This window comes from Muntiacus reevesi, chromosome 2, assembly GCF_963930625.1.
Source record: "Muntiacus reevesi chromosome 2, mMunRee1.1, whole genome shotgun sequence".
Classification (NCBI taxonomy): Eukaryota; Metazoa; Chordata; class Mammalia; order Artiodactyla; family Cervidae; genus Muntiacus; species Muntiacus reevesi.
The window spans coordinates 134,081,298-134,096,047 of NC_089250.1; the positions used below are offsets into that span (position 1 = coordinate 134,081,298).

The 14,750-nt window shown below is 41.0% G+C and overlaps 1 protein-coding gene across 5 annotated transcripts in view; it reads right to left on the reverse strand.

Annotated features, from left to right (window-relative positions):
* Positions 1 to 14,750, reverse strand: part of PANK1 (pantothenate kinase 1) — a 110,287-nt gene that overhangs the window by 32,475 nt on the left and 63,062 nt on the right. The window lies entirely within an intron of this gene.

The window sequence follows — 14,750 nt, forward strand, 5'->3', positions numbered from 1 at the left end:
GAAATGACTTTGTTTCACCCCTTAATTTAGTGCCAACTGTGCATCATCTAGGTTCTTTGACTGGGTGGGACTGTGGGGTTCTCTCCTTTGGGGAGGAGATGAGTATTTTACGTGGAGGAAGGAGAGTGAGCCAAATACCTGGGAATCAGAAGAGCACCTTGTGGTCGTGACTAGCGCTGCTGATCCCCTTCCCTCCTGGCCTGTGGCGTCACACTGCCGGTCCTGGCCATTTTCTAATGGAGCTGTGCAATGTACCTAATCTGGCTAGTGAGCTGGGAATGTAAGTGGTGTGTGTTACTTTCAGGCAAGAGCATTTACGGCGAGTGTCAGAGTCTGCAGAACTCCTTCTCTGTTTCCATAACCAGCAGAATTCAAGATAATGTCTGTTCCGTCAGCCCAGACGTAGAGTGAAGATGCGGCGGATTGGAGCCCCGGTCACCATCAATGGACTTACAGTGTGAAGGAGAAATAAACCTTTGTTGTTTTAAGGTACTGAGATTTGGGGGTTGTTACTGCAGGATGATTAAATGGTAACCCACTCCAATATTCTTGCCTGGAGAATCCCATGGACATAGGAGCCTGGAGGCTACAATCCATAGGGTCACAAAGAGTAGGGCATGACTGAAGCAGCTTATCACCACTGCAGGATGATCTTCCCCATCCTATTAAAACTTTCCATCAAAATCTTTGGTTGGTTTTTCCCCTGGAACCCTCCCTCTCTCCTGTAGAGCCAGATCCAGGGACTGTCAATATTGTTGATAAACATGTGGTCACTGAGTGTTAATAAAAAGGTATGTAGGCTCTATTGCATTTATTTGCCTGAAAACTCCAAGCACAAACTTGAATTGGTCATCTGATAGTAGTGAAAACCCTAAAATGAATCTATATTTTACATGGTGTGCTGAAAATATTTTTAAAATTTTATTGGTGGTCAATAGCTTTAAGACAAAGCCTATTTCTTAAAGACCTTTTCAGGACACTAGAATTGTCTCTGAGGGGGTACTTATGCTTCCTGCAGTAAATTGCAAGGGTTACACAGTGAGTTTCTAATAGTATAAATGAGTAAAGACTGTGAAGAATCCAAAATCAAAAACAAACACAGACATACAGAGAGAGGTTTCCTACCAAAGAAACAATAATAAAGAGCTAAGGGAGCCTGGCATGAGAAAATCCACCTCCTTTCGAACAACCTACAGATCTTTCAGGTGTTTCTGGTGAGGCAAGTTTCCTACCATCATTATTTCTTCACGTGTGTAAAGTAGGTGCACAGTATTCAAGATTAGTTCCTCTGTGCACAGGTCTGACTTAGCAACCTGCTGCTGTCATGACAGTTTCACAGTTTTCCCTAGGTTCACCAAGCTGAAATTTGTTGTAATAATTGTGAATAGGGAACAAAAGGACTGAGTTTCTTTCCCCACTCTTTGTTAATAGATTGTCAAGCAAACTAATAAGTAGGTGGGAAAGAAGTTTGAGGATTGTGTAATCAACAGAAAAAAGAGACTTTTTCAAGTACTTTGGAAGATATTTTTATACTATGTGAATACTGATTATGTTCAAGTTGCCTAAGGACCTCTGCAAGTTAAAAACACCACCAATAACAACTTTAATTTAGATCCAAGTGTGTAATACAAACTATTTCTTTAAAATTTTCCTCAGTGCTAGCCGCCCCCCTCACTGTGTCTAAATTTGATTGGCAGCATAATGAAATTCTCTGCTAATGCATTCATGGAAGCATTGAACTTTAAGAGGTGGAAGGGGTCTTTGGTCAAATTCAACACTTTGTTTACAGATAACAAAATCGAGGTTTGGAAAGATTAAGTAATTATCCAAGGTTGATCACAGTAGGTAACAGAACCTATTTTCAGTTTCATGAGCCCACATATTCCCTATTTCGCCAGGCTGGTCTGAGTTGAGTTGTCAGTCACAAACAGAATGATTATAAGCAAGTTTTTTTCTTGAGCCATTTACTAATCTGTAAGATGAATAGACTAACCCAACTAACTAAGGTCCTGTTCAATTCTTACATTTCATCATCCCAATTACACATATACAAAGTCCTCCAAAAGCATACTTTTAACAGCATAAAATATAAGAGTTGAAAACCTAAGAACTATTTAAGGACCTCGAAGAAAATGGTAAATGTAAAATTTAATAAAAGGGTTTCCATAACATTGTGAAGAAACCCATAATTATTGTACACAGAGCAGTCTGCTAAACATTAAATACTCTACGCAAAGAAACTTGAGTCATGGTTTCTTTTAAATTAATGCATACCAGATTTCTTGAAATTTTAGTCACATTGCAGCCCATTCCAGTATTCTTGCCTGGAGAATCCCCATGGACAGAGGAACCTGGCAAGCTACAGTCCATGGGGTTGCAAAGAGTCAGACATGACTGACAATTAAGCACAGCACAGCACAAAGGTATCAGAACACAAGCATTTCCAGAGTAGGCATGGGAATAGAAACGGCTGCAATCCTTCCTCTGGGTTATTTGGAAATACATATTAAAAAGCACCAGATTCCTATGCCCTTTGATACACTGGTTCCGCTTTACCCTACACAAATAATTATGCATGCATTCAAAAATTTATCTTAAAAATCATTAAAGTTTTACTACTACTACTGAGGAAATGAATTTCATGTCCAAAAATAAAAGGTTGGTCATAGATGATTATCCATTAACACAAAGGAACAATGTATCACCATCAAAATCATTTGGTAAGGTAGCAATTAATGAGGTGAGGAGAATGTTCATTGTATATTATTAGGTGAAAAGTGCAGGTGATTAAGTGGTACATTTTGTATGATTACAGTTTTGTGTAAAAATTAAACAGTTATTTGTTCCCAGAAAACAAGACTAGAAACTTCAGGCCAAAATGTTAACAGGTTTTATGGACAGTGTGTGCTAAGTCACTTCAGTCCTTTCCACCTCTGCAACCCTATGGACCATAGCCCACCAGGCTCCTCTGCCTGAATACTGGAGTGGTTGCTCTGCCCTCCTCCAGGGGATCTTCCTGACCCAGGGATCGAACCCACGTCTCTTATGTCTACCTGCACTGGTAGGCAGGTTCTTTACCACCAGCCATAGTGGGCTTGTGGTTTTTTTCTTCTTCTGGCTTTGCTTATAGGATGTTTTTCAATTTTTACAATCAATATGTTTAATTTTCATAAGCAGAGTTATTTTACAATTCTCAATCAAAAACTTCTCTGTAATGATGCAAGAGCGAAAAAAAAAAAAAGTTTTAATTTCACTTCAATGAACAGAGAGCAGATCTGTGGTCTTGTTCAAGAAAAAGTGTGCCTGCATTTCCTCATCTCAACAATTTGGATTACTCATCTCAACAATTGCTTTCTCAAGCAGTATTCTGCTCACATCAAGCCTGTTACCAAAATCTAAGACGGCACTATAAAGAAGATGTGATATACATACACACACAATGGAATACTACTCAGTCAACATAAAAGAATTAAATGTTGCCATTTGCAACAGCATGGATGGACTTGGAAGGTATTATGCTTGGTGAAATAAGTAAACCAGAGAAAGATAAATACTGTATGCTACCCCTTATATGGGAAATCTAAAAAATAAAACAAACTAGTGCATATAACAAAAAAGAAACAGACTCACAGATAATAGAGCACAAACTAGAGGTTACCAGTGGGGAGAGAGGGGCAAGAAAGGGGTAGGAGAGTGACAGGTACAAACTATTAGGTATAGTAAGTTGCAAGGATATATATACGACACATGGAACATAACCAATATTTTGTAATAACTATAAATGGACCCTAACGTTTAAAAATTGTGAACCACTATACTGTACACCTTTAACTTACATAATATTGTTCAGCAACGATATTTCAATTTAAAAGGTTTGAAACAAAAAAAAAGAGGGACTTCCTTGGCTTTCCAGTGGCTAAGACTTTCCATTTCAACACAGGGTGTGCAGGTTCCATCCCTGGTTGGGGAGCTAAAATCCCACCTAATTTGCAGTCAAAAAACCAAAACATAAACAACAGAAGCAATATTGCAACAAAATCAATAAAGACTTTAAAAATGGTCTACATGAAAAAAAAAATTTTTTTTTTTAAAAGAAAAGGAATGATAGGGAAAGCCTGACACTCAAGAACAGAGCTGTTTAGCTAGTTAGATGCTTGACATCACCAGGGCTCTTCCAGGTAGGAAGAGACCTGATTTCCCCCAGTGTTGGCAAGGCACACCCCTGACACCCTGAATGTTAAACTTGGAATTCAGAACACACTTAAGAAAGCACAGATATGTTTGTGGGGATGGATCACCACAGCAGAGGGCCCACATCCCTGTGTGACAATAGCCCTTCTTCCACTGACAAGCCTCAGATGCCCATCAGTTTTCTCCTTCTCTCCCAGACAGGTGGGAAGGAACCAAAGGGCCGATCATATTCTCATATGCAAAAGGGGAATAGAATAGTGAGAAGAGTCCTTTCAAAGAATAATCCTTTCGGAACTCCCGAGGCAAGCAGAAGTATTACCACTACAGTCTCCAGAACTAACTTCTGGATTTCACCACCCCTGCCATGCAGGCTCCAGTTAACTGTCAGGCACCACAGGTTACACGCCTACCATATTTTAAGCAATCACAAACAAATCAGAAGAAAACATGAATTTTCAGGTCAAAGAAAATGCTGTCATACATAACAACACATCTAATTTTATAGCAACAGTCATAAAATGCATGGTTTTTTTAAAATGGAGCAAGAGGCCCACAAAGTCAAGAGTGCCTGAGATCCATGAGAGTGAGACTGTGGTTTATGTCCTGCTCTGTGCCCAACCCCAGGTTAGAAATGATGTGATACTCAATCAGGGTCTACTTTGCATATGCAGTTTGAACTGGTGTTCTATGATTTTCTTACAACTGTATTTCCTGAAAGCAACTCCCTCAGTTGGCAGCCTGAGCTCCCCAGCAGTTATGAGCAAAGAGAGCCCCGAGCAGGAGGACTAGAGACAATGTTTCCAAGGAGGGGCCCCTGGAATTCTCATGGGTCAAGTTCAAAACCAGAATTCTAGCTGAATCAAAACGAACACTCTTGAACGCTCTTCAGTATTGGACCACAATTTGAAAGTGAGAGTCAGAGTCTGAATGAGCTGTCTTTGCTCATAACTGCTAGGGAGCTCAGGCTGCCAACTGAGGGCAATGCACGGTAATGACCTGGTTGACGTCCCCATTCCCAGGAGGAACTTGGAAACATCTTATCGCTTGCTAATGAAATTATTTCTGGACAATTTATAACACGAGTGCCGCGGGTGATTTTCACATTTTAAATACAGCTTCTCAAGTTTCCAGTTATCATTCAACCGGGACTGAACCCAACAGACATGGGTCTAGAAATGTTCCACATATAATTAAATTTCATCATGTGCTCCTCTCTCCCAATGACTCCCATTTGAAAGGTAACCAGGTATTCTTCCATAAAGAAGTAAGCTCTGGCAACAGCACTCATGTATTTAGGTTGGGCAGGCAGATATTCTCTGATTTGCAACCCATGGCACAGACAACCACATGAAATCAGAATAAACAGGTATACTGACATGAAAGTTATGTCTCTTTCTTTTTTTTTTAAGGTTAAGATTTGGGAGGGGAAAAAAGGCTTTGCAGGGCACCACTGTGGTGGCAGCAGCAAATCTGTTCTTAGCCTGGATCTGGGCCAGGAGGAAGCGGGGCCAAGTTGGAGCCAGACATGAGGGGACCCAAAATGTCAAAGCCCTGGGGCTAAAACAAACTTTTCCTCAAGTCTCTTCCACGAGTTGCTGAGAGGCTCAGTGAGGTGCAATCTCTCTTCCAAGGTCCTGGAATCTCTCTCTCCATTCCACCTTCTTACAAGAAGTTAGAACAGCAAGGGCTGTCATTCCAATGCCATCGAACTCATCTTCTCGCCCTCACCCCTGAAGTCCAGCCCTGCTTTCCTGCAACAGGTCTTAAGGAGGAGAAATGAGAGGCAGATGAAACTTGTTTCCCATCCCATTGCAATATTCTCAGTCTGAGTGTGTGTGTGTGTGTGTGTGTGTGTGTGTGTGTGTGTGTGTGTGTGTGTACTTGTTTCCCATCCCATTGCAATATTCTCAGTCTGAGTGTGTGTGTGTGTGTGTGTGTGTGTACTTGTTTCCCATCCCATTGCAATATTCTCAGTCTGAGTGTGTGTGTGTGTGTGTGTGTGTGTGTGTGTGTGTGTGTGTGTGTTGGGGGGGTGGTGGCGGGTTGTGTGTGTGTGTGTGCATGCTCAGTTCTGTCCTACTCTTTGGGACCCCATGAACTGTAGACTACCATGGAATTTTCCAGGCGAGAATACTGGAGTGGGTTGCCATTTCCTCCTCCAGAGGATCTTCCTGACCCAGGGATTGAACCAGAGTCTCCTGCCTTGGTAGGAAACATTCTTTACCACTGCACCACCTGGGGTGGCAGGAGATGGATACAATTACAGATCTTTACAGTCACAGTCTCTATGTCTCATCCAGACAGTCTGTCTTGTTCAATATGCAGACAGAGGAGGGTGAGTATCAACCTTCCATGTGGCCTTCACCTTTAATTACACCACTCTACTCATCAGAAATGGCTTTGCTGGTGGCTTAGCCGTAAAGAATCCATCTGCAAGGCAGGAGACAGGGACTTGGTCCCTGGGTTGGGAAAATGGCCCCTGGAGAAGGAAATGGCAACCCACTCCAGTATTCTTGCCTGGAGAATTCGGTGGACAGAGGAGATTGATGAGCTACAGTCCATGGGGTCACAGAGAGTCAGACACGACTTAGGGACTAAACAAGAACAATTCATCAGAAATACAGTCCATGAATTAAAAAGAAGATGCCACAGTTCTGACCATGCAGAGATATGCCAAGGGACTGTCTCCAGTGTGATCGTTTCAGCCACCAGAGCTGATCCCAGCGTCCACCTAAGAATGGTTCTTCCAGCTTCCTAATACCCTGCAGGGAAGCTCAAGATGGCAATCTCATTATCTCCTTAAACAATTCCCAGTTTAAATCTCCAAGAGGTTTAGCTTTGTGTCTTGACAAGCCACCAGAGCATGCTTATTTACTCTAGGGACACTATTGACAATTTAATACCAGGGAGTGGTTAATTAAAGAGGCTTCGGGGAGAATAGCATTGCTAGATGGCACTGCAGAGAACAACAGGTTACTGGAAATGAGCTTTGTTCATTAATTTTAGCTGTGAAAGCCTGGCAAACCTTTCAGGTCTAGCTGGGCGGGAACTGAGAAAAGATGTGCTAACTGCTCACATGGCAATACAAGCTGAAATCGAGGAGGTCACAAGGACCCTCCTTCAACGATCTGAGACCAAGTTATATGCTTATGCCCCCACCGATTCAGTGAACAGATACTTTGTTCTGTAGACTGGGAGGCACTATGGCAGAGTGAGGATGCAGAAATGGACCTGGTCTCCTGGCTCTTAGATTCTCCTCTGCAAGGACTGATCATTAATCAAGAACAGTCTGGGAAGAAGAAGTGAAAATTCTGCTATGAGTGAAATTCACATTGTCCTTGTACCAGCCATTACTTAATTAAAACAATCCTTTAATATTTACAAAGGGCAGCAGTTCTATGCAGGTTTCTCTTTTGAGCACAGTAAAGTCTGACATGTTCCAGCCATTCAGGAACCTTCTAATTAAACTGCAGATAAATTTTGAACCTACAAAATGTTTCAAAATCACAGGATGTTAGTGTTGGAGGGATGTAAGGGCACTTTTTTAGGGAAATGCACATCAAAACCACATTGAGGTATTTCTTCAAACCCACTAGAATGGCTATTATTTAAAAAATGGAAAATAACAAGTGTTGATGGGGAGATGGAGTAACTGGAACCCCCCTACACCAATGGTCAGAATATAAAACAGTGCAGTCACTTTGGAAAAATAACCTGGCAGTTCTGTAAGAGGTTAGACATAAGCTTGTCTATAATCTAGCAATTGCAGTCTTGGGTATATACCCAAGAGAAATGAAAGCATATGCCCACACAAAAATTTGTATGTAAATGATCAGAGCAGTATTACATATAATAGTCAAAAAGTGGAAACAACAGAAATGTACATCAATTGATGAATGGATAAATAACATAGGACATGTCCATACAATGAAATATCATTTGGCAATAAAAAGGAAGGAAATACTGATACATACTAAGACACAAGGGAAGTTTGAAAACACTGCTGCTGCTGCTGCTAAGTCACTTCAGTCGTGTCCGACTCTGTGCGACCCCATGGACGGCAGCCCACCAGGCTCCTCCGTCCCTGGGATTCTTCAGGCAAGAACACTGGAGTGGGTTGCCATTGCCTTCAATGCGTGAAAGTGAAAAGTGAAAAGTGAAAGTGAAGTCACTCAGTCGTGTCCCACTTGTAGCAACCCCATCGACTGCAGCCCATCAGGCTCCTCAGTCCATGGGATTTTCCAGGCAAGAGTACTGGAGTGGGGTGCCATCGCCTTCTCCGTTGAAAACACTATGCTAAGTGAAAAGAGCCAATCGCAAAAGACCAGATATTATATGATTCCATATACATGAAACATCCACAATAGGCAAGTCTATAGGGACAAAAAGATCAGTAGTTGTCTAAGATTAGGAGTTGTGGGGGAAAAGGGGAGTGATTGCTAATCAGGTTTTTTTGGGGGAGTGATGATGTAGTCTAAATTGTGTTAATGGTTTCACTGTGAATATGCTGAAAACCACTGAACTGGGCACTTTAAATGGGTGAATTATATCTCAATAAAGCAGATTTCATAACATATATAAAGCTCTGACCCAATCCATGCATTTTACCAATGACTTTTAAGATATAAATGCCAAGTTATAAATAATTTTTGAAGGAAATCTTTCTAAAATGCATGACTCACTTCTCATATTCTTAAAGAAATATGAAGAAAATCTTAGCTCTTTTGATGACTCGGGGTCATGTGAGAATCAATTACTGTACCTGCTAGATACTGATGCATTCAAGTACCACATAACCTGGTGCTTCCCAGGCCACTATGGTTTGAGTTTTCATCTGTCTCTGTCATAGCTTTCTATGTCTTTCTTTTCGGCTAATGCTGTTAATTTCTCGGCTGCTGTCAGTGTACTGTAATGTCTATCTCTAACCTGCTATGTATGATTGCAGAGAAACCAGAAAATCGAGTCTGTTAAAGCTGTGACTTGGGTGTAAGTAAATAGACTCGAGAGAGTCCAGGAAGTACTCCAAGTGTAAAATGCACGAGCATTTCTAACTTGATCTACTTTCCAACACTGATTTTTGGTGGCTCAGAAGTGTTTGTTTCCTTCCAGATTCTCAGCTGTCTTCTGGGTTATGGCTGCCAAGACGCCTGAAGTGATGATCGCTGTGATCAGCAGGAACAGCCAGATGTAATATCTAATTGGGAAAAGAGATTCAAACTTCACAAATTTATGAGTATTCAAAATATTTCATCTGTCTGGTGCCACTTCGTTTGGGGACATGGTGCCCTTCTCTATCACTAAGGAGAGACTGTCAAACTCTTGACCATGGGAGCTTTTTTTTTTTTTTTAAATATCTTAACTCTGGATCAGGTAAAAACATATCTTACTTAAGTTGGTTTATTTTACAAAACATATCATGTATTTAACGTTAAGTTAACCAATAAGAACGATGCTGTTTTGATGAACGTAAAGACCGGAAAACTGTCATTTCTGGATGACAGCTGCACAGGAACCTCAGCATCCATCTTTGCACTTTTTTTGGATTATACAATATGGAGACAAATTTGAGTCAGACAGTAGGCGTGAATCCTAACTGGTTTTGCAGCAATTCTCCCTACAATCTCAGAGATTTCTTGAATCAAAACTGATGCAGTAGCTTGAAAAGATTTACTGGAAATGTATCACAAAAAGCTGAGTAATAAAATATCTAACAGCTCCTCAGTTTACTTGTAATAAACATTAAAAAAAAATCAAACAAAAAACTTCTAAATCTTATACATGCTAAAACTCCAAGACAACATAATCAGGACGCAACAGGTTATCCATTTACTTGTGAGAGCATTTGCCAACCAAATATGCCTGAGCCTTGCCCCAAATTTAATGGAGTGTGGTAAAAGTGTGCTGAAGTACCAGCTTATGCAAGTTTATGTGAATATGTGGGCATAGACACACAGGCCAAATTTCAAAAAATACTTCAGGGCTGCACACATGCCAATCAAAGGTCTCTTTCTAGAAATTCTGAAGTTTATTCTAGGGTCTATAAAAAATGCAGCAGCAGTGTAATAACGAATGTTAAGGGCATACTATGTGCCAGGTGCTGTGCTAGGAGCTTCACAGGCAATATTTAATTCTCATAACCGAATGAGGTAGGCACTGTTATTATGATCAATTTACAGACGACAAAACTGAGGCTCAGAGAGGTTAATGAACCCACCCAAACATTAGTGAAGTGATCTTTAGCTTTTTAATTACAGCTTTTAAATAAATAAAAGCATTTTTTATTGAAGTATAGTTGATTGTACAATGTTGTGTTAGTTTCAGGTGTTCACACACACACATACACACACACACACACACACACACACACACATCCTTTATTTTCTTTTGGCCATGCCACGCAGTATGTGGAATCTTAGTTCCCGACCAAGGCTTGAATCCGTGCTCCCTGCATTGGAAACACAGTCTTAACCACATGAGTGCAGTTCTATCAATAAGAATTCAATGATGTTTAACTGATCTGATCCCTAGGAATGCCTGACAAACAAGAGTGATACTAGATAGATTCAGGATCTTTTTTTTCTCTTTCGTGGCTAACTTGAAATACAGGGTCATCAGTGGAGAGATTGCCTGTAATCACAAATCTCTCACAAATTTCAGCAATATCCTTCTTGGCTCAACCCTGAATCTAGCACCTCCAGATTGCCAGGTCTGAGTTCAGACCTACACCCTACTTGTCTATATCTCCAATGTGAGTGCTAGCTTGCCTGTTCCCACCCTACTGATTTCAGAAGAAAGGAGGGTGGAATTCTTTTAAGACTGTTCCTAACCTCTCAATCAGGGCTTCCCTGGTGGTTTGGTGGTGAAGAATCTACTCGCCAATGCGGGAGACACAAGTTCAATCCTTGGGTTGGGAGGATCCCCTGGAGAAGGAAATGACAACCCGCTCCAGCATTCTTTCCTGGGAAATCCCATGGACAGAGGAGCCTGACAGGCTACAGCCCATGGGGTCGCAGGGTAAGACACAACCGAGCAACTAAACGACAACCTCTCAAGCTCAAGACAAAAACTACATAGGAGATACCAGATGCTTCTATCTCAGTGATTTTGGAGTGATCCCAAAGCTTCTGTTTTGGGGCCCAGGACTATTTTATTCCAAGAAAGGTTTCAAAATCTCAGACCATGAAGATATGGTTAAAAAATAATGATAAACAAATAATAAAAGGTACTGGCCAAAAAAAAAAAAAAAAAAAAGAAGGAATCCTTCAGGGCAACATGATATCAGATTTTCATCTATCAAAAAATGGGATGTAGCAATTTTAATCATGGTTAGATAACTGAATTTATTCATCCCATTGTGCATCATAAAATACTATTTTCTCAATTGGATATAATACATCGTTAATGTATTTAGCAAATAACAGATTATGGCTATTTTTTTTAAGCATTCTTATCCTTTAAACATATATATGAAAATATCTACCATTGAAATGATATGATATCTGAGATTTGCTTCAATATCATCCAGTTTGGGAAGGGAATATTTGCATGTAACAGCCAAAATAAAATAAGATTAGACATGAGTTGATAACTGAGCTGAGTTTGGGAGGGGAACATTTGCATTTAATAGCCAAAATAAAATAAGATTGGACATGAGTTGATAACTGAGCTGAGTGATGAGTACTTAGCAGTTAGTTATACCAAACACTCTAGTTTTGTATAATGTTTGAAATCTTTCTAAATAAAAAGATTTAAAAACAAAAATCCCAACACTCCAAACACTTCTTCAGGACAGTTAGAGAATAAATGGCACAATGAGTTGCCTTTGGAGTAAAATGCAAATGGGGATGAAATGGAGAAGTCCCTTTTTTGCCTGAGAGATCCTGTTTTGGAAGCAAACTTACATACCAAGTTCTTTCTCCTCCTGGCTGGGACAAATTTCAACCTGCCCACTCTAACCAGAAACATGAAATGAAGATAGTCTGGCAACTCCACCCTGCTGTTTCAGCACCAGTAAATTCTAAATCAACTTAGAAATTCTAAATCAGCAAGGCTCAACTGGGGCTGGATTTATACCTATTTAAAGAAGTTGGCTTAAATTTCAACATTCAGAAAACTAAGATCATGGCAACTGGTCCCATCACTTCATGGAAAACAGATGGGGAAACAGTGGAAACAGTGGCTGACTTTATTTTTGGGGTCTCCAAAATCACTGCAGATGGTGACTGCAGCCATGAAATTAAAAGACGCTTACTCCTTGGAAGGAAAGTTATGACCAACCTGGATACTATATTTAAAAGCAGAGACATTACTTGGCCAACAAAGGTCCGTCTAGTCAAGGCTATGGTTTTTCCAAAAGTCATGTACTCGTGAGAGTTGGACTGTGAAGAAAGCTGAGTGCCAAAGAATTGATGCTTTTAAACTGTGGTGTTGGAGAAGACTCTTGAGAGTCCCTTGGACTGCAAGGAGATCCAACCAGTTCATCCTAAAGGAGATCAGTCCTGGGTGTTCATTGGAAGGACTGATGCTGAAGCTGAAACTACAATACGTTGGCCACCTCATGCAAAGAGCTGACTCATTGGAAAAGACCCCGATGCTGGGAGGGATTGGGGGCAGAAGGAGATGGGGACGACAGAGGATGAGATGGCTGGATGGCATCACCGACTCGATGGACATGCGTTTGAGTAAACTCCAGGAGTTGGTGATGGACAGGGAGGCCTGGCGTGTTGCCATTCGTGGGGTCACAAAAGAGTCAGACACGACTGAGCGACTGGATTCAACTGAACTGAAAGAAAAATTATATTGTTCTCCAATCCACAAGCAATGAGAGTGTAACTCAAAATTTGTTATTCAAATAAAAGCAACGGTGAATTATGAAAGAAGTATAAAGAAGTCCAAGGTGATGATTTTCCTATGAGTAATACCTGGGTGCAAACATATATGTATACACACTTACACACGCACAAAGACACCTATGTTATCGTCTCCTTTCCTTGATTCCCATGCTGCACTTCTGGCACTAACACTACCCGCTTGTTCTACCTGCTGGGTCATCCAACACTGAGCCCAAAAGCGTTAGTCACTCAGTCGTGTCGGATTTTTTGCGACCCCATGGACTACAGCCCTCCAGTCTCCTATGTCCACGGAATTCTCTGCAGGCAAGAATACTGCAGTAGGTTACCATTCTCTGCTCCAGGGGATCTTCCCAAACAGGGAGCAAACCCAGGCCTCCTATATTGCAGGCAGATTCTTTACCATCTGAGCTACCTGAGTGCAACTATTCTATTTTTTAGATTTTTTTTTTCTGTGGGGACCATTTTTAAAGTCTTTTTGAATTTGTTACAACATTGCTTCTGTTTTATGCTTTGGTTTTTGGCCATGAGGCATGTGAGATCTTAGCTTCCTGACTGGGGATAGAACCTGCACCCCCCTCATTGGAAGGCAAAAGTCTTAACCACTGGACCACCAGGGAAGCAAGTGTGCACGCTTGCTCAGCAAAGTTTGACTCTTTGTGATCCTAAGGAGTGGGGCCCACCAGGCTCCTCTGTCCATCGAATTTTCCAGGCAAGAATACTGAAGGGGGTTGCCATTTCCTACTTCTGTCAGGGAAGTCCCAAGCCTAACTATTTTTGATGTAGAAATTTCAGAGGGAAAAAGGAAAGCAGATAATAGTTGATCATCTAAAATCCAAGGAGGATTTGCTCCAGAACATCAACCCCTCCCCACCAAGTGGATACCAAAATCTTCAGATGCTCAAGTCCCTTATATAAAATGGCATAGCATTTGTATACAACCTATATGCATCCTCCTGTATTCTGGGGATAGAACCTGCACCCCCCTCACTGGAATGATCTCTAGACTACTTATAATACATAATACAATGCAAATACTATGTAAATAGTTGCCAGTGCATGGCAAATTCAAGTTTTGCCTTGTGGAACTTTCTGGAATCCTTTTCAAATATTTTAAGAGAATCTGTAGTTGGTTGAATCTGCCAACACAGAATATGCAGGTACAGAGGGTTGACTGTATGTGAGTCTAAATTCTACCCTTATATTACAGTGGGTTTTCAAACATTTGTAGAACACTTTATGTCCTAAGAATGAGGCTCCATCATCTAATGTCTCATCTTCTGACACTGTCCTAAGTATCAGAGGATATATTGAGCTTTTTCTTCCATTCTCTGCCCACAAAGCTGTGATAATTCAGTTTGTATTACTGCTGCCCTCTGGGACTTTTCTCTGAGTGACAAGTGATCCGTATTACAGTCAGTGGTAAATATTTAACAACTGAATCTCTGAAAATAAAGCCCTGATTTTCAACATTTGCCAATTTCCATTGTGCAAATACACCCATTGTAGCCAATTTCAAACTGTCAATACAAGGACACTGACTGCAGAGTTGGGATGTAATGTACACAGCTAGCTCCCAGAGCCTGTAGTAGCCAGTTCCAGCACACCACTCGAACTCCTGGTTTGCCCAAGATGGTTCTGGCATCTTTATTAATGGTACCCTCTACCACTCTGTAAGACTGCTGATGCAAAGGAGACATGGACATTTTG